Here is a 21116-nt window from a genome sequence, read left to right on the forward strand (position 1 = left end):
TGATTGAACCACTGCACTCCAGTCTGGGCAACAGAGACCCTGTCTCAGAAACCAACCAACCAACCAACCAACCAATCAATAGGAAGTAAAAATCCACACATGAAGCCAAGAGATTTTTGGAAAAGGCACAATGATGGAAGGATTTTATATAGAAGATATCAAAATATGGTAACTATAAAGTGACCATAATTTTAAAAGTATGCTACTGGTACAGCAATAGACAAATGGATCTGTTGATGTAAAATAAAGTCCAAAAACAGAGCAATGTGCATATTCAGTAAATAGTTTAGTCCGCAATTTAAATTTGCAGGAAAAAATAGACTGTTCATAATTCAATAAATAGAATTGAAATCTGGATTTCATTTGGAAAAAGAATTGTTCCATAGTGCACATCGTTCTCAACAGTAAAATCTTAATTGATTAATTGATAACTGACCTACTTGTGAAGACTCATGCCATTGATTTCATGATCCTATTTAATGTCTGGAAGACCACTTCCTGCATTATGGTAGGCAGGTCCCTACAATAAATGAAAAGAATGCTCCCAAACACCCAAACTGATGGTTTCACTTCTGCCTTCTAGTGGGCATCATTCATTGCACTGGGAAGATAGGGATCTGAAGTGCTCCCTTCCACCTACACAGATAAAGGAGAGAGGATGGAAACCCTGAAATGTCAACATCCCTGCTAACTCTTCCAAGATGCCGAAGTAGACAGATGATCGTGTGTGAAGCTGAGCCCTTTAGTGTTCCTTAGATGTCCAACAGAGGGACGAAGAGTCAAAATTCCCTCTGCATCATAAGAGGAATTCAGGAGAAGCACCTTCCAGGAGGGAAGGCTCTGGCAATACCAGAGGAAGCTGCAGCTGGGAAGCAGGTGGCCAGGGAACAGTTCTTGGTGGCAGGGCCAAAGGACTTCTGAGACAAGGAGGCCAACGGCTAATACTCAAGGTTAAGCCATCAGTGTCAAGCAGTGTGGGCCTGCCCTCTGTCCTTCCAAACCTTCAGTAAAGACCTCACACCTGACTATGCTGGGTGAGTTGTTCTGGGGTAAGTGGCAGTGTTGTGGGGAAGCTTTTCTTCCTATTCCTGATCTTTCCTTCTATGAGTCATGACATCTATTCACCTTACACCCAGCCTCTCTCTGCCCGTGGCTACCTGTATTAGGCCATTCCTGCATTGCTAAAAAGAAATACCTGAGACTGAGTAATTTGTAAAGAAAAGAGGTTTAATTGGCTCATGGTTCTGCAGGCTTTACAGGAAACATGATGCTGGCATCTGCTTGGCTTCTGGAGTGTCCTCAGGAAGCTTATAATCATGGTAGAAGGTAAAGGGGAAGCAGGCACAGGGCCAGAGCAGGAGCAAGAGATGGAGGGGGAGGTGCTACACCCTTTTAAACAATCAGATCTCACAAACTGACTCACTATGGTGAGGACAGTATCAAGGGGATGGTGCTAAACTATTCATGAGAAATCCGCCCCCATCATCCAGTCGCCTCCCACCAGGCTCTACCTGCAACACTGGGGATTACATTTCAACCAGAGATTTGGGTGGAGACATGTATACAGACTCTATGACCACCCCTCATTTGCTGGAAAGAGAAGCTGGGCCAGCAGAGCTCAGCTGCAGCTCCTGCTTGTCTTTCAGAATCAGTCAGGTGTAGACCTGGGACTGCGCATGCCATTCAGCGCATCCCTCCTTCCCATCAGTTCTGCTGGCCTCTGAGTCTCTGGTTTCTGTTAGGAAACCCACTACTGTGCCCCCGAGGCACATTCTCCTTTCCTTTTGTCTTGGCTTAGGAGTCTGGCAGGGGAGAGAGGGTATGATTTATGGAGCCCCTCAAATCTCAAGAAGAGGTTCCATGTGTAAAGGAAAAGCCCCAAGATTCATCCAAGCACACAGGAAACCGAGGACAGTGTCCTTGTGGGAACTCCTTGAGAAACTTTCATTCCAGAACTCAGAGTTGAGGGCATCTTCCTTCTCTTTGTCTTATCTGACTCTTGTCCTAAATCCTTCATTTGTCACCAGAGTCCTGACAGACCCTTTCCAGCGCCTTCTCTTTCAGTCACTGGCCTTCAGAATCTCAAGAGCAGCAATCCTAGTTCTGCCAAGCCCCCAGCAGTGTCTGCCAGAGCGGGAGCTGGGGCAGACAGGCTGATGATGGAGGGAAATGAGCAGAAAGTGCTTTTCTCTGAGACTTCCCTTCAAAATATGTGCTGCTTTGGCTCTGAAGGGCAGAACTTTATTTTATTTTATTGTCAGAAGAAAAAGAGACAAGTTGCTTCTGACCAAAAAAATGCAGTCAGTCATAGATGGTGACTGGCTCCAACCCAAACACAGATTATGGGAAACACTCCATTTTGAGCAAGCACAAAGACTTTCCCAGCAACTCTCATCAACACCAATTATTTACCCTTCACTTTGGCGCTCTGCCCTTAACCAAGGCGAGGCTTAGAATCACTGAATCATGGGATCACTGGGCCCACTTGCCTCTACCTATCCACCCCATTTCATCCATGAGAAACTGACCCAAAAGATGACATCTTTTTTTTTTTTTTTTTTTTTGAGACGGAGTCTCGCTCTGTCGCCCGGGCTAGGAGTGCAGTGGCCGGATCTCAGCTCACTGCAAGCTCTGCCTCCCGGGTTTACGCCATTCTCCTGCCTCAGCCTCCCGAGTAGCTGGGACTACAGGTGCCCGCCACCTCGCCCGGCTAGTTTTTTGTATTTTTTAGTAGAGACGGGGTTTCACCGTGTTAGCCAGGATGGTCTCGATCTCCTGACCTCGTGATCCGCCCATCTCGGCCTCCCAAAGTGCTGGGATTACAGGCTTGAGCCACCGCGCCCGGCAAGATGACATCTCTTACCCACTTGGTAAGCAGTGGCATGATCCGGACCAGGATCCCAGACTCTGCAGTCTCAAGTCTACACTCATCCTGTGGCTCGGAATTTGTTTCACAGCTTCAGGCATCATCTCCCTTGGGGAAAAGAGTTCCTTGATGGCAGAGAACTAGTGCTTTGCAGAGAGAAGGAAAGAGTACCAAAATGTGAAGAGAGCCTGCTATGTTCCTGTTGCTGGGCTAGGGACACAGCTAGAGTGGACACCTTTGGGAATGTCTTCCTAACAAGCCTCTCTGTTGGAGGACATTGTTTTGGGCTGAATTGTGGGCCACAAAAAGTTCATATGTTAAAGTCCTAACCCCTGGATCTCCTAAGGTAACCATATTTGGATGTAGGGTTTTGAAAGAGGTAATTAAGTTAAAATGAGGCCGTGAGGGTAGGCCCTAATCTGACTGCAGTCCTTATAAAAAGAGGAGATTAGGACACAGACCCATACGTGGAGGAAAAATGTGTGAAGACACAGGGAGAAGGTGGCCATCCGCAAGCTGAGGAGAGAGGCCTCAGAAGAAACCAACCCTGCCCACACCTCGATCTTGGACTTCCAAGCTACACAACTGTGTCTAAACAAAGCCCAGTTGTTTCAGCCCCTCAGTCTGTGGGATCTTGTCGGGGCAGCCCAGAGACTCATGTAGGCACCCAGTCCCCATCCTACTCAGGCTTCCAGGCTGGGAGCCTACCCCTCAGGCCAGAGTCAACTGAACCAAACAGACTCTGTGTGAAGAGCTGGAACTGAGAGTGGCATAGAGATCGCTGCAGGGAAGAGCCTTGTTAGTGGAGACTTCAGGGTAAAGATACCCCCTCCTAGTTGCTGAGAGCCCCAGAACAGCTCTGGTCTTCTCTGTCCTCCCTGTGGCTCCCAGGTTAGTCTTCCTGGTAAAATCCAGGAGAGAACCCAACACCCTTCCAAGAAATTCCCTTTCTTGGTTATGTTTGAAGTGGGCTTTGTTAGTTGCAACCGAAGGGACTTTAGCCATGACATTGACATATGGCACCTCACGCAGTGTAATTTCTCTCTGAGGTATTACTGCCCCATCTTACAGACCAATGAACTGAGATTCAAGGATATTAAGCAGCCGGTCCAAGTCACGAAATGGTGGAACTATAGGGATCTGCACTCAAGCTTCTTCCTCTCTCCATGCTGTCCTGGATGCTACACTTCTTCCTTGTCCCCCTGCAGCACTCAGCTAGGAGTCAGGCATATGGTAGGTGCTCAATAAAAGCTTGTTAAATGGAATGGAGCTCACAGGCATATGTTCCATCTTTAGACTAAAGCATAGATAAATATGCTGCCTGTTCACACAGTTGGAGCCACAGGTAAATAAAACCGGTGTTAGGAATTCATTCATCTCGTTACCCTTCTCTATTCAGACCTAATGAGGCCAGAGAGCTTAACCCAGGCTTTCCGTGGAACCCTTTGCTTCACTCAGTAACACCAAGATAGTCTGGTCTCACTGAATTCACAAATTCCCTCTAACTCTTCCCATCTGTTCCATGTTTATTTAACCTGCAGACCAGGGCAGCTACTTCCCCAGCGGAACTTCATAGTCTCCAGAAAGAAAGATCTGAACTTCCTCCCCTCCCCCATTTGTCTTGTAGCAAAAGGATATAAACCACCCTTTGTTAGGAACAGTAAATGTGCCTTTTTTCAAGGTTTAGAGCTTTGTAGGCAGTAAGTAGCTGGGGAGAAAAATGAAGAAAAGGCTCCACTGGTGAGGGCTTTCAGGGTATTTTTCTCTTCTTTATAAAAATAAAATTACTTTTCCCCTGTTGCTTTGGAAAGGCCCCAAAATAAACCTAAGAGCACTTGCATAGCTGTCATTAAACTTCCCAGGCTGATCGAGACTCTGAGGCTCCCTGGCAGAGAAAGATGGTTGATCTGGCCCTGCCATCTTGTATTTCAACGTGGATGCTTCAAGCTTGGGAGGGGGCCCTGACCTCTTAGCGCAACATCCCAGAGCAATGAGAGAGCAACGCGTTATTCTCTGACATTTTACAGACTAGAGGAGTGAGTGTGGGGGTGCCTCTCCCCACCATGAATCCCTCCATGCAGAGCCCTCAGTAGAGAGATGCAGCCTGTGCTTCCTCGTCTTCCACCCTCTAACACAGGATGGCCGGGTGGGGAAAGACAGCACAGGTGCAGCCGGCATGCCGCGCAGGCACTCATCCACACTGTTTGTGTTTCTATTATATGTAGCCGTAATTAATCATGAAGACATCTGGGAGGAGCCATGGATAGTCCAGCCTCAGCAGGGGAAAAAACACACCAAAATTATATTCCAGAATTAGAGCCGCTGACGTTTACATGGCAATTTACAAAGTAATTTTTATGGGGCTGTGTTAGTCCATTTTGTGTTGCTATAAAGGACTACTCGAGGCTGAGTAATACACAAAGAAAAGAGACATGGCACCAGCATCTGCTTCCGGTCAGAACCTCAGGAAGCTTCCACACATGGGGAAAGGGGAGGAAGGGGGAGAGGCAACTCTTTTAAACAACCAGCTCTTCCGTGAACTAATAGAGCCAAAAACTCAGTATCATGGAGAGAGAATTCATTTAATTACCGAAGGTGGGAGACAGGTGGGAGACTGTCTATGGGCACAGGGTAATGTCTCTCAGAAACATTTATGTGTCTGTGTTTATGGTCCATAATATACTCCTGTCTCTCATATTTATCAGATGCTACAGTCCTTTCTTTGGACTTTAACAGCAACTAAAAGTCCATCTTACAAGAAGCACTCCTCTTCTTCCAGATTTTTGTCAGTATAGTTTTAGAAAATTACCAGCCTAGGCAACATAGCAAGACCCTGTCTCTACCAAAAGAAAATTAAAAATTAGCTGGGCATAGTGGCATGTGCCTGTAGTCCCAGCTACTCAGAAGCGTGAAGCAAAAGGATCACTTGACCCCAGGAGTTTGACACTGCAGTGAACTAAGATTACATGACTGCACTCCAGCCTGGGCAACAAAGTGAGATCCTGTCTCAAAAGAAGAAGGAGAAGGAGAAGGAGGAGGAGGAGGAGGAGGAGGAGGAGGAGGAGGAGGAGAAGGAGAAGCGGAGGAAGAGGAAGAAAGAAGGGAGAATGAAGAGGAGGAGGAAAAAGGAAGAAGAAGGAAGGAAGGGAGGGAGGGAAAGAGGAAGACAGAATAAGGAGAAGGAAAGCAGAAGAAAAAAGAAGAAGGAGGAGGAGGAGGAAGAGGAGAAGGAGGAAAAACAAGAAGAAAAGAATGTATTAGTATATTTACTTGGTCAGCATTGGATAACTGCAAGGGAGCTATCTACAGCAAAGCAAAAAATATATGTTTTTAATGTAGCATTTATTCATCTCTGCTCCTGAAGAATGAGTGTAGTCTCATCCCCTAGAGTCCAGCATACCCGCTGTCAGGAGTACCCCCTCGTTTCTCCCTCCCTTAACTAAGTTGACCTCCTACCTCACTGAGTTCAAGTTTGGGGGCCTAACCAGGAAAGAAAAATATGTCAGCTTACAATGTGCCTTTCGGAAAACTCAAGTGTTGTCTTTATAAATTTAGATGTATCTCTTTTTTTCTAACCCAAGATGTCTTCCTTCATGGGTGAGAATACAAATTATTTTGCTTAGGGATCCCAAAGAATGACTGTGAAATTCCTGCCCGGTTGGCAGACAAGTGGTGCAGAAATCTCCCACCTCTGGGTCTGGTGCTACTCACTTGTCCATTTCGTGAGCGCACAATGAGCATCTACTCTATGCCCAGATGCCTCCTAGGCTTAGAGAACTAAGGAAGGGGAGCTGTCGTCGGGACCTCTCCAGCTAGGAAAGGATGGAGGGATGGGATGTGCTTTAGGGGAGCTGTCCTCAGGACCTCTCCTGCTGGACGAGGACGGAAGGGTGGGATGTGCTTTAGGAGGGGTCACTCCATAGAACACCGTGCAGATGGTGCCCCCACCATGACCTCCAGCATCAGAGTTGTGCACTGATGGCCTGCGGATGAGCGTGGGAGAAAGGAAGGCTCTATGCCGCTTTGCGTGTGGTCAGAGGCATTTCTCCCAATGCTTCTGCATCGTGTTGGTGAGTGACAGGTACACAGCAGGCATGTGCAGTTTCCAGCTGAGGATTGTCACTTTGGAGCTAATTTGGGCTGCAAGGTTTCCATTCATGTTACCTACTTGCCCTCCCCCCCACCCCCTATTAGGCCTGCTCCCAAGGGAGGCTGAAATTCCCAGAATTCTTTATTAACATATTTTTCTTCTGACTCCACTTCCAACAGCCATTTTTATCTCTGACCGCAAGCTGGCCTCTGTCTCTGGGGCTGGACAGCATCATGCCCAGATCACTCCATTTTCAGAGCAGGCTTTAGCAGACTCCTGGCTGATGGGAGCCCCAGGGAGGGGAGCGGGGGAGTGAGCGACCTGCCCCCACTGCAATCACACGGCAAGGGTTACTTTCCCCTCCACCAAGTGGGACCCTTTGCAAAGCATTTGCTCCCTCTGCCTTTCGGTTGTCCTAATTCAGAAGGCAGGCTGCTGTCTGATTAGCCCAAAATGCTCCTGGAAGCTTCTCCCAAGAAGCACCCATTCAGGCACTACAGCTTCCAAATTACTCAACATTCAATTAGTTCATAAAAATTCATATTCCTGGAGAAAGTCAAAAAATTGAAAATAGTTTTAGTTGATATAATAGAATTTTTTTAAACCACATTTTGAAAAAAAAAAATCATAAATCCCTATAGAAGTAAACTGCTGGCCAGGCAGTGACTCACGCCTGTAATCCCAGCACTTTGGGAGGTAGAGGCAGGTGGATCACCTGAGGTCAGGAGTTCGAGACTAGCCTGGCCAACCCTGTCTCTAAAAATACAAAAAGAAATTAGCCAGGTGTGGTGGCAGGTGCCTGTAATCCCAGCTACTTAGGAGGCTGAGGCAGGAGAATCACTTGAACCCGGGAGGTGGAGGTTGCAGTGAGCCGAGATCGTGTCATTGCACTGCAGCCTGGACAACAAGAGCAAAACTCCATCTCAGAAAAAAAAAAGGAAGAAAAAGTAAACTGCTTTATAACTTTAAATAAGTTTTCACACCTTTACCATGTCTAATCCTTTCAGTAAACCAGTTCAAGGTTTCATTAATTATGTCTAATTTTTGTCATGTTATTATAAATAAGAAAACTAGGCCGGGCGCGGTGGCTCAAGCCTGTAATCCCAGCACTTTGGGAGGCCGAGATGGGCGGATCACGAGGTCAGGAGATCGAGACCATCCTGGCTAATACGGTGAAACCCTGTCTCTACTTAAAAATACAAAAAACTAGCCGGGCGACGAGGCGGGCGCCTGTAGTCCCAGCTACTCGGGAGGCTGAGGCAGGAGAATGGCGTAAACCCGGGAGGTGGAGCTTGCAGTGAGCTGAGATCCGGCCACACTGCACTCCAGCCTGGGTGGCAGAGCAAGACTCCGTCTCAAAAAAAAAAAAAAAAAAACTAAAAGAAAACTAACCAGAGGGAGGTTAAGTAACATGCTCAGGGTTCTATGCTGGGCCGGACCTAGAACCCATCTCCTCTTTTATTCTTATCGCGTGTTCATTCCACAATCACATCTTAATCCGGGCCCAGATTTAACAGCCTCAGTTCTCCCACCGAATTCACACAATCTAGATTCATTCATTATATGGCACAAAGATTTCACTAGATGTTCAGAACTACATTGCAGTACAAAAAGTCTAGAAATAGCTTCGTACATAATGCTGAGAGTTTGGGTAAGTGAACTATTCAATATTGTGAAATATTACACAGTCATCAAAACAAAGTTGCAAAAGTATATTTGGCGATATAGCAAACTATTCATAATATAATAATGTAGAATATGCACAGCAAGCTGTCCTTTGTATAACTATATGTATAAATAAAATGCATAGGAAATCATGTGAAAGGATATACCCTAAGATATTAATAGCGGTTGTTTATGGATACTTGGATTATAGGTGATTTTACTGTCTTCAATTCAGTTTTCTGTAGAATCTTCTAATTTTTCTACAGTAAAAGTACATTTCTTGGGTACTTTTTTTGTTTGTTTTTTTTTGAGATGGAGTCTTGCTCTGTCACTCAGACTGGAGTGCAGTGGTGCAATCTTGGCTCACTGCAACCTCCGCCTCTTGGGTTTAAGCAATTCTCCTGCCTTAGCCTCCTGAGTAGCAGGGATTACAAGTGCATGCCACAATGCCTGGCTAATTTTTGTATTTTTTTAGTAGAGACAGGGTTATCACCATGTTGGCCAGGCTGGTCACGAACTCCTGACCTCAAGTGATTTGCCTACCTTGGCCTCCCAAAGTGCTAGGATTACAGGCATGAGCCACCATGACCGGCATTCTTGGGTACTTTTTAAAGTTTCAAGGTTATTTCAGCAGGAAGACCCATCTGGTTAAAGAACAAATGTGTGTTTGGCCAGGCACAGCGGCTCACACCTGTAATCCCAGCACTTTGGGAGGCTGAGGAGGGCGGATCACGAGGTCAGGAGATCGAGACCATCCTGGCTAACACGGTGAAACCCCGTCTCTACTAAAAATACAAAAAAAAAATTAGCTGGACATGGTGGTGTGCACCTGTAATCCCAGCTACTCGGGAGGCTAAGGCAGGAGAATGGCGTGAACCCAGGAGGTAGAGCTTGCAGTGAGCCAAGATCGCGCCACTGCACTCCAGCCTGGGCAACAAAGCGAGACTTCGTCTCAAAAAAAATAAATAAACAAACAAACAAAAACATGTGTTTATGCCTGGGGTAAGCACATTTAATAGTGTAAAAGTTCAGTCACTTCCATCTATTTTATCTCATCCCTAACTGGCTATGGATGGTAAACTCAGGTGACTTCTTTGAGGATAACCATAAACATGTTTCACAAGCTTATTGATGTCTACTTTTAGTGAATTTATTTAGGAAACAGAAGATTCATTACTAAACATTTTTTTCATGTCTGTTATGTTGGGATTGTTCTCCCCAGAAACTGTGTATTGCTGCTCAAACCTAAAGAGAATTACTGTACTCTTTACTGGACAAAATCACAAAACCACTGACTGGCCCACCCCAAATTGTGTTCCCTCAGAGATGACCATTGCCTCGAGGTCTTTTTTATCTATTTCTGTTTGATCTATCATCAGATTTCCCTGAGTTGCTGTTTAAACGTGTCCACATTTCTTTCATTGCTCTACTCCATTCCCACCCGACTCTGTTTCATCGGAGGACTTGGCATCTTTCTCTCTCACTTGAGCCTCGTGGCTTTCACACTCTGGTAGCTGAGGCCGCCTTTGTTCAAATGGCTCTCTACCAGGAGGCACACAAAGTAAGGTGACATGTGTGCTGGTTTTCCCGGGACAGTTGACATCTGTCATCCTGACTTAATTATTAGACGTTCCCTCTTCCACTCGCGAATGTGCCGATTTGGACAATAATTTTTATAGTCCTACTAATGATAAGAAAAACACTGAAGATGGAAGCTGTTCTCAGTGGGGACGGTCCCTTGCCCCTTTGTCGGCCTCTGTGTCTTGGCTCATGCTAATCTTTCTTGTACTCAGTGACAAAAATGATCTCTTGTTCCTGTGAGAATTCTGACGTTATTACTTCTTAATCTGGATGGTCATCTAGTGCTTCTCAGACTGATGATCTGTGTGTGTTTTCTTTTAACCACCCGTCTCAAACAGTTCAATTCAAATCCTCATTTCAGAGCTACACAAAAATGCATGTGAGTAAGACTCATTCTTGCAGAGAAAAAAAAAAAAAAAAAAAACAGGCTGGAACCAAAGTCTGCTCATTCACAGATTGCTTTCCCCCACCCTGGCTCTCTTAAGAGCCACATCAGGACTGGATTCTCCCAGGTTTTCCTTCAGAGTGGAGAGAAACACAGCAGTCGTTGCCTTGGAAACTCTGTCCAGGGGCTGGCATCACGGGACTTGGCTCGCCTGCTCTGTGGCTGACATCCAAAGCTGACTCACTTAAGTTTTGATTGGTTATGGCTTCGCTAAGAGGGACATAGCGATTGAGGAGAGAGGACAGGGGAACTTGAGCAAGTGAAATGACTATAGCAAGACATCTGTCTTTTTCACAGAGTAACTCAAATGATGGCAAAAGAAATAACCAGTGCACTTTAATAATTAAGAGTCTTGATGAAATGTTGGCAGCCAGAGATGCCCGTGTTTTAATCCAGTTCAGAATTCCATGAGCTGATTCAAGAATATCTTCAAGACATGCACCTGGTGCCACCTACAACTGTTCATTACACAGCAGCAGCAAATGTGGGCGGTTCTTCTATTCTAAGCTGCTTTTGTGGTCTTGGTTCTCTAATGGGCAGAATAATGTCAATATCCATCAGATTACAGATGCTTTAGATGAGTCTCTATCAGCTATCAATCGAGGTTTCCATTTCAAATCAATACGTAATTAAAAATAACACATTTCTGATTGCTTTTTTAGATTACTTTTAAAAGGAAACCTACAGAGCATCCTAACGCAACCCCCTCTTTCTTCAGATGAGGAAACCTAGCTTGGGAGATGGACGCCAGGGATGTGAATTGCTCCAGTTGTTAGAGGCTCAGTAGGACAGACTCCAAGGCTCTAGGACTCCCAGTGTGCTGCAACCTCACAGAACTACCACTTTGCCTCTGCTACATTCTGTGGAGTATAATCACTTAACGCATGAAGTATTTTTTTTTTATCTGTTTCAGCAAATGGAAGTCTGGCATAAAATGTAGTTGCCTGAATTCACTTTAAAGCAGCTTTATTTGGACAATGTTGTCATCTGAATAATGTGCTTTGGAGATCTTGACCCATAACAAGATAGCACTGTTCCCTAATCTTTCCAAAGGAATCTATAGCATTAACACAGATAGAGCATTCCTGCAAAGTCTCGTGTGAGTCAGACACATTAGCAAGGTGATCAGAAATGTACTTATTCTGGAAGACTGCCATCTCTCAGCTGGCAACTCCAAAGTGAGCTGGCAAACACAGCATTAAGGACTCAGAAAGCATTGGGGGAGGGGATTTAGTAATAAATCTGAGTCATGAAAACAGGAAACGACGGAAAGAGAAAACATAATTAACTTCCAGTGTAGAATGCTAGTGCCTTAGGGACAATACTGAAAAAGCTGTTAGCAGTCTGATGGGGGCTACACTGGGGACGGGGGGTGGCCTTGACTATTATTTCATTTTAATTAAGAATCTTGGTTACAAGAGTGAAGGGATAAAGTCAGGCTGCAATGAGGCAACCTTCCTGTTGGACAGGGCCTCCTGCAGTTACTGAGTTTCCCATTGTGTTTGTGCACAGGCTGGACACGATGAATGTTTACGTGGTGAAATGCGGCCCCTTGTGGCCTGGTTTGGAAAACATAACAAAAAAGTCCGACTCACAGCCTCAGAGTAGTACTAACCTACTTTACAGCGTGTCAAACAGTGACACCGAAAACATGACTACGGTACTCAGCAAAGTTAGTAATCACACCAAAACGCAGCAACATATAAAAGAACCATTTTATTCAAGAAAGCCTGGAAGAACTGTCCCCTAAGCCAACTCGTGTCACATTTGAACGTGCCTGGGGACCACCTGGCATGTTGTTGCAGCAGCACAGGTTTGGTTCAGCAGGCCTGGACGAGGCGTGAGGGTCTGTATTTTATTTATTTACTTTCTTACTTACTTTGAGATAGGTCTGTTGCCCAGGACGGAGTGCAGTGGCGAGATGACGGCTCACTGCAGCCTTGACCTCCCAGGCTCAAGCAGTCCTCTCACTTCAGCCTCCAGGGTAGCTGGGACTGCAAGTGCACGCTACCATACCTGCTAATCTTTTATTTTTCCATAGAGACAGGGTCTTGCTATGTCGCCCAGGCCAGTCTCAAACTCCTAGACTCAAGTGATCCTCCTGCCTCGGCCTCCCAAAGTGCCAGGATTTCAGGTGGGAGCCACTGTGCCCAGCCAGGGTCTGCATTTCTGATAAGCCTCAGCAATGCCCACCCTGAGAGTGGCCAGTGGCTTAAGAGAAGGGTTGGCCAGGTCTCCTCTACCAGGGCCTCCTCACTCCAGGACCACAGGCCTCTGGAGGGCATTCTCTGCCTTGCTTTGGCCTCCCAGGGGTTACAGTTCTTTCCTACACCCAAGCACTGAGAAGCCTGGGGAGCCACTTTTCTTTTGCATCTTCCAGCTCCAGGGTCTCCTTACCTCAGCTCGAGGTCATCATTTCCCCGTAAGAAAGAGTGTCCTGTGAGGAGACAGCCCACTCCCTGACACCTTCCTAGCCTGCTCTGGACCTTCCTACTGCAGGAAGCAACCATTCCAGGCTGGCATCTGACTGTGTCTTATGGATTCTGCATTCATGAAAGCCACAGGTTTCTTTCTTGAGCACTGAAAGCAGCAGTGGCATTGAAAACCATTGCCTCCACGTCTCCTCTTGGGATGTGCATGTCTGAAGGTGGCGTTAATGTGTGTCTGCCGGGCTTCTCCCTCGCACCCAGACAGCGTGCACTGAGGCCCACTCCGGCATCTTGTTTCCAGTGGCATTCACACCCCACCCCACTCCCAGTCCCAAGAATTCATTGTATTTGGTTAGGAAGAAAATCTTTAATACAAAGTATTTTTAACCTGGTGTGGGAGGAGAAAGACAGAATAAATACAACAGTAGAATGATCACAGATGGGTAATTACACATGTAAATGAGCTCAATTTGGTTAATTTCCCTTGAGTTCCTATTTACCTGGTTAACATTTTATGCTAGCCCCACAGCACCACTGAATTTTGGCGTACTTTCTTTTTACTCTTATATGTCAATTCCGAAATATGAAAAGCAATTTTGAATACTTTGGTGGAACCATTTTTGTCAGCTTTTTTTTTCAGCTTTTTCCATTTACCATCATAACTGGTCTACAAAGTATGAATTGCCTCCAGTGTACAGAGTCCTACAACATGTTGGATCTCAGGAAAACACAACCCTAGTATTCCAGGAACAGTTCCCACAAAACTAGAATACAAAATCTAATAAGGTCAGACCATGCTGAAGTCATTTAAGAATAATGAAGTGGGAGAAAGGACATCTGGCTGAGAAATCAGCAAGGGCTTCTTAGAGGAAGTGGCACTCAAGCAAGATCTTGAAGGACAAATAAGAACTGTATGTATAGAAAAGGATCAGGTGTGAGACACAGAGAGTACACAGGGCATATTCAGGGGATATCTGCAGATCATTAGAAAGTCAGGACCAAGGACCCGGGGAGACAACTGAGGGCTGTGGGAATTAGAGACAAAGGAATAATCACTGACATCCTAGCAGGGCAGAAGTATCCAAGAGAGACTGCAGAGAGAGAAATGAGGGCAAAGGCAGAGCCCGGAAGAAGCAGGAGGAAGATGAACTCCAGCAAAGCAGCAGCAAGGAGGCAGGAGGCCACTGGGAAAGACAGACACCATCAATGCCCGAGGATGACAGCACACTTGTTTTTTGTTTCATAAAAATTTTCAAACAATACACAGGCCAGGTGCTGTGGCTCATGCCAGCACTTTGGGAGGCCAAGTGGGGAGGATCACCTGAGGTCGTAAGTTCGAGACCAGCCTGGCTGACATGGGAAAACCCCATCCCTACTAAAAATACAAAAATTAGCCGGGTGTGGTGGCACATGCTTGTAATCTCAACTACTTGGGAGGCTGAGGCAGGAGAATCACTTGAACCCAGAGACAAAGGTTGCAGTGAGCCAAGATGGCACCACTGCACTCCAGCCTGGGAGACAGAGTGAGACGATCTAAAATAAACCACATGCACTCAAAAGTGCAGATATAATGAACCCCTACCCATGCCCATTCATAAATAATCAGCAGAGATTAAGATGAGGGCCATACTATCCCTTTTGCTGTGTGGTTACTTTACCGACATTTGACCACAAACCCCAGGCCCCATGGCATACAGCCCCTGCATACGTCATTATGCCTCGCTCAGAAATGTGGCCAGTCAAGAAGAAAATGTTAAAGGAGAGAACAATTTAAAATTATTGGAAATTTTAGGGATTTCAGACAGACAGTAACATTGTGTAGGAACTCACCGGCAGCCTTCAAGAGAGTAGTTTCAGCAAGATGCCTGGAGTGACGACCAAAGGCCCAGAGTTGAAGTCCCTAGTGGGCAAAGTCAGCGCAGTTAAAAATAAGAGAGGGGGCCGGGCGCGGTGGCTCAAGCCTGTAATCCCAGCACTTTGGGAGGCCGAGACGGGCGGATCACAACGTCAGGAGATCGAGACCATCCTGGCTAACACGGTGAAACCCCGTCTCTACTAAAAAATATAAAAAACGGCCGGGCGCGGTGGCTCAAGCCTGTAATCCCAGCACTTTGGGAGGCCGAGACGGGCGGATCACGAGGTCAGGAGATCGAGACCATCCTGGCTAACACGGTGAAACCCCGTCTCTACTAAAAAATACAAAAACTAGCCGGGCGAGGTGGCGGGCGCCTGTAGTCCCAGCTACTCGGGAGGCTGAGGCAGGAGAATGGCGTAAACCTGGTAGGCGGAGCTTGCAGTGAGCTGAGATCCGGCCACTGCACTCCAGCCTGGGCGACAGAGCAAGACTCCGCCTCAAAAAAAAAAAAAAAAAAAAAAATATAAAAAACTAGCCGGGCGAGGTGGCGGGCGCTTGTAGTCCCAGCTACTTGGGAGGCTGAGGCAGGAGAATGGCGTAAACCCGGGAGGCGGAGCTTGCAGTGAGCTGAGATCCGGCCACTGCACTCCAGCCTGGGTGACAGAGCGAGACTCCATCTCAAAAAAAAAAAAAAAAAAAAAAAAAGAGAGGGGCCGGGCGCGGTGGCTCAAGCCTGTAATCCCAGCACTTTGGGAGGCCGAGACGGGCGGATCATGAGGTCAGGAGATCGAGACCATCCTGGCTAATACGGTGAAACCCCGTCTCTACTTAAAAATACAAAAAACTAGCCGGGCGACGAGGCAGGCGCCTGTAGTCCCAGCTACTTGGGAGGCTGAGGCAGGAGAATGGCGTAAACCCGGGAGGCGGAGCTTGCAGTGAGCTGAGATCCGGCCACTGCACTCCAGCCTGGGCGACAGAGCGAGACTCTGTCTCAAACAAAAAAAAAAATAAGAGAGCAGTTCAGCGAGATGCCTGGGCCGCGAGAGGGCTCTTTGTCACCAAGATGAGACGTAAGTATGCTTGCGGGTCAAGATAAAGAATCAATAAAGTAGTCAGAGAATGAAGATGTGAGTAAACAGATACTCGATGCAGCAACATTCGTTCGTTCCATTGAAGATGAAATGAGCACGTATTACCGGGCTGCATTCTTTTTGGCCCAGGCCATGAGACGGATAAAATCCCTGCCCTCGTGGAGCTAACACTCCAGTGGCGGGACAGACATTAAACTAACAAACAAATGTAAAATACAATGCCCAGCAATGATAACCGCAATAAAGTAAAATAAATGACTCAAAGGAGGTGGCACACGACAGAGCCAAGAAGACACATGAAGAGGTGAGAGCTTGAAAGAGAGGCCAGACAGGACCTCTGGGCAGAAGAGGGGCTGGGGGATCTGGTAGCCAGAGAATCTCAAGGGAGGGACAACGGCAGGGGAGGGAACTCACGCTGAGTTCACTGTGTTTTATAGAAGAAAAAGAAGAGAGAAGCTCAGGACTTCTAAACCCTTCTAGACGCTAAGATTGCTAATACTATATTAACTGACGCAATGTCCCTTTATTTGTTTTACTGTGAAAAAACAAGCTCAGAGCGAGGCAAGAAGGCAGCCATGCACGGAAGGAAGCACTGGGTCTGTTTATTAGCCAAGTGGGACTTCAGGCAATGTCAAGTCTCTGAGTCTTAGTTTCTGCATGTGTAAAATGGATATGATGCTTCCTATGGAAGGGCTTTCTGTGAGAATGAGGTGGTAACACACATGGAGCCCAAACACAGTGCCTGGCACCTCCTAAATGATCGTTAAATACTATCTTAGAAAAAAAAAAAGGGAAGCAGTTGTGACGGTCAAAAAGCAGCTGTTCCGGTTTGGGAAAAACCCTTGGAAGGCTTCCTAAGATTTCTCCTCAAAATGGCTACGTGCTCTTCTTTTTGGTCTGGAAAATGTTATGCAATCAAACACACACTTTACTTTCTCAAAATCTCTACTGTTCTCAAGAAGCCCCCAAAATTGCAAGCCCCGCAGCTCCTGGTAAGGGTGGACAACGGTTAACGGAGAGAAATGTGAAAGTGACGACATCCTGGAGAAACCTAAATTATTGCACTTCCTCAAATCCACACAGTAGGTTCATGGAGTCTCACTTCCCCGCTTTGAACTTTTCTCATTTCCTTTCAGAGTTACATGAATTAGAAGGCTGAAGAGCCCTTGAAGGGTCACCTTGTCCATCTCTGCCTTAAAATTATATAAGGAATAACTAAAAACCATGGTGGTAATTGTTCAGGGAAAAAAAAGAGTTATAGAGTTCATTTAATTTTGTTAAGCTAATTAGCAGAGGTTGACAGAGCCAACTTGAATGAAATGAGGCCAGTTCTATTTGAAATCACATTTAGGCTAATAAAACTCTGGGTCCCAGCACATCCATTCCTCATCCCACCGTGCTCTACCTTCGAGCTTATTACTGGGATTTAAACAGGTGTGACTATCCCCAAGAAAGTTATAGACTGGCCTTGACTGCACTCATGCCCTCGTGATCAGCTGCCTAAATAATGAATTAGCCCACAGATAGAACTCAGCTCTCACTAAAAAAATTAATGATCAATACCCAAAATATGTCAGATTAGATCAAAAAATAAGTTATTCTCCCTCAGTTCAAAAGTGATTGCCAACAAACTGTCTCTGCGTGTTCACTCAAGCAACTGCCCAGTTATTTATCCTATCTGGGGAGAACAAAATAGATGTACATAATATCAACTACTTATATAAAATTTTAAGTCATTTGTTTCACGTATTTTGGGCTTTCTCCAGGAGAGGTGGAGAATGTGGCTGTAATCCCTAAAGTCTTAGAATGAGACTGGGCACAGTGGCTCACGCCTGTAATCCCAAGGCAGGTAAGATCACTTGAGGCCAGGAGTTTGAGACCAGCCTGGCCAACATGGTGAAACCCTGTCTCTACTATTATAAAAATACAAGAATTAGCCAGGCGTGGTGGCTCACGCCCGTAGTCCCAGCTACTTGGGAGGCTGAGGCACAAGAACCACTTGAACCCAGGAGGCGGAGGTTGCCGTGAGCCGAGATCGCACCGCTGCACTCCATCCTAGGTAACGGAGTGGGATTTTATCTCAAAATAAATAAAATCATATTTCCAGACATGGCTAACTTTAAAAAAATAAGTTTCATTTCAGACATACTAAATGAAAAGATGTTAGAACTTGTTCTTTTGGGTGTTGAGAAGTCATTTTCTCTTTTCAACTTTAAGTCAAACAGTATAGAAGGAATACACAGCAATATGCTGGAAACCCAGCTGGGGTGGGGGAAGCCTTCATTTTTTAGCACTTGCTGATTTCTCACGTGTAAATATTCCCACCATGGCCAATTTCAAGCTACCAACAGTTTTATGACCAGCTGAAAAATTCCTGAAAAATTAATAATTGGTTCTCCCCTGCACACCACTGGAGCTAGACAAAGAGGCGACTGGTCTAAGATTTCTTTCACACCCTGTCTTATTTGGTTAGTAAACTCAGTTGTTAAGTAGACCACTAAAAAGTGTGAATTTCATACCATATAATCACATTTAAACAAGATTTTAAATATGGTTCTCATCCTAAGTGATCATTAAAACTCAGGTTATAAAATAATATTCAATTATATAGAAATATTTTTAGGAAATATTTTAAGTGAAAATAGTGTGACTAGTATGACCCCAAATTTGCATATAAAAATGACTAGAAGGATATACCCCAAAATGTGATTATTAATTTTAAGATTATGTGCTTTATTTTCTTCTTTGTGCTTTTTTTTTTTTTTTTTGAGATGGAGTCTCACTCTGTCGCCCAGGCTGGAGTGCAGTGGCATGATCTCAGCTCACTGCAAGCTCCACCTCCTGGGTTCATGCCATTCTCCTCTCTCAGCCTCCCAAGTAGCTGGGACTACAGGCGCCTGCCACCACGCTCGGCTAATTTTTTGTATTTTTAGTAGAGATGGGGTTTCACCGTGTTAGCCAGGATGGTCTCAATCTCCTGACCTCATGATTCACCCACCTCGGCCTCCCAAAGTGCTGGGATTACAGGCGTGAGCTACCACGCCCGGCCATGCTTTTTTCTATTTTTCAAATTTTGTGCAATGTTTACAACTGGAAAAAAAAAAAAAAGCCAATAAATGTTACATAGTTTACAAAAAAATATATAGCATTTCAGATTATGTCATTAGAATCTTACAAATAGACTGGCTAGAAGACTGGATCAGATTGACTCTATTTAAATAAGGCTAAATCTTTATCCTTTATTTTTATGATGCTTTACTGCTTTCAAAGTACTGTCATATGCATTATCTAATTTGATCATCCTTGACGCAGGGAAGACAGGTTATTTCACTATACAGATGCAAAAACAGATGATTACATGATTTGCCCCTGATCACATGGCTAATAACGCAGTTAAACTGGGACTTTGACCCTGGATTTCTGGTTGCTATCCCCAAGACCCTCCTTCAAAAACAAGCTGGGGGAAGCTTTGCTCATGGCTCCTTGGTTCAAGAAGTTCCTACTAAAAACCTAGATCTGATTCTGCAAGGGGTCACTCTCCTGGTCTTGAGCGTTTTAAATGTCCTGTGCTTGACTAGAATCATCCGGGTAGGACACATGCCATTCAGGCATCGATGCTACACAGAACGATGCCTCCAGTGGACTCTTTCGCTTGGAAATGTATGAGCATGACTGGAGAACTTGCCGAGGACAGCACCCACACTCTGGGATGAAAACTATGCACAATGTTCTACACACACCCAGTTATAACAATCTTTAAAGGCTGCACACCAGGTTCTGGTATCAGTTTCCGTATCTTCTCCCTCAAGAACTAGGGAGCGCCCTTTATAGGAATGGCTGAAGGAATAACTTCTGGGGAGATGTGTCTGAAGCCTCCACTGGGTCCCGTGTGGTTTGGGCTGGGACATCGGTCTCCTGCTTCTGGACTCTTACTCTCGCTCACAGGCAGTGCTTTCCCAGGGCTCATTTACCAGAAACGACCACATGCTGGGTTTTCCAATTGTAAGAAACAAAAACTTGTTGCCTCAAGTAGTAGGTTTTAGCAGGTGGATATATGGGACCACACACATACACACACACACCCGTTCTGATGAGGCCTCACAGAAAGCCAGAAAAGCCACGCCACCAGATTCAGAGAAACAGGTGGCCCAGGAGGGGGTGGCCCAGAACAGGGGAAGGCCCCTCTCCTGCAAGTGTCACCGTGTAGCACAGACAGGAGGCAGCACTCCCACCTGGACCCCAGCCTTGGAAGTCCCTCTCTCACTGCGATGGCAAGGCCATTCCTTCAGGGATGCCACAGGTTGAGGCCAAAGATGAAGATTGTCTTATGAAAGCGTTTCCTGGATTAGCTTTTAGATGCTTCAGTGGAGGCCATGTGATACAAATGTGTTCTGGCTTCCATCTGCAGCCCAGGGGAGCTTTGTTAACTTCATGTGAAGAACCCTAACAGGAATACACGTGCAGGGATGGAAAGGTAATCAAAGGCCCACTCTAGAGGCAGCCACTAAGGCATGAGCTACATTTATCTCCTGATCCGTAACAGAATCTTAATTAGCACCAGGACATTAGAAAGTACTTTTCATTGGTGAAATGAGCTTTCAAGATGAGTGAATTGGCTACAGATTGTATAGCCCCTTCCTTCCCTAGTATGAACAGGGTATAAGGAATCGGGGAGCCAAACTGCCTATGGCTTTGGAATGGAATCTGAAAATGCTTGCTGGAGTACTCTGTAACCTGCACAACCAGTTAGCTGAGTCTTGTGGCTAAAATACTCTCTCATCTGTTTGGAATGAATTTTCACACAAGATGCCACCAAAGCACCTAAGAGGCCAGACACCTGGGACTACATCAAGCTTACTGCGGCCGGACGTTGCCCTGTTGCCAGCGGGTGTTGACATTTGCTTCCACAGCACCATAGTCTGTTAGTGGGAGAGGAGTCCGCGAGAGAGAACACCTAGAGGACTTACTCAACTTTAACTGAGGTTGTCAACAATCTCAAAAAGAACACAAGAATCCTGCAGGATCCAGTCAGTGTGACTTAGGACCTTTTGCTCTGAGAACTTTAGTATTCTCACAAATAATCAGGGAACTTCT

This window comes from Rhinopithecus roxellana, chromosome 13, assembly GCF_007565055.1.
Source record: "Rhinopithecus roxellana isolate Shanxi Qingling chromosome 13, ASM756505v1, whole genome shotgun sequence".
NCBI lineage: Eukaryota > Metazoa > Chordata > Mammalia > Primates > Cercopithecidae > Rhinopithecus > Rhinopithecus roxellana.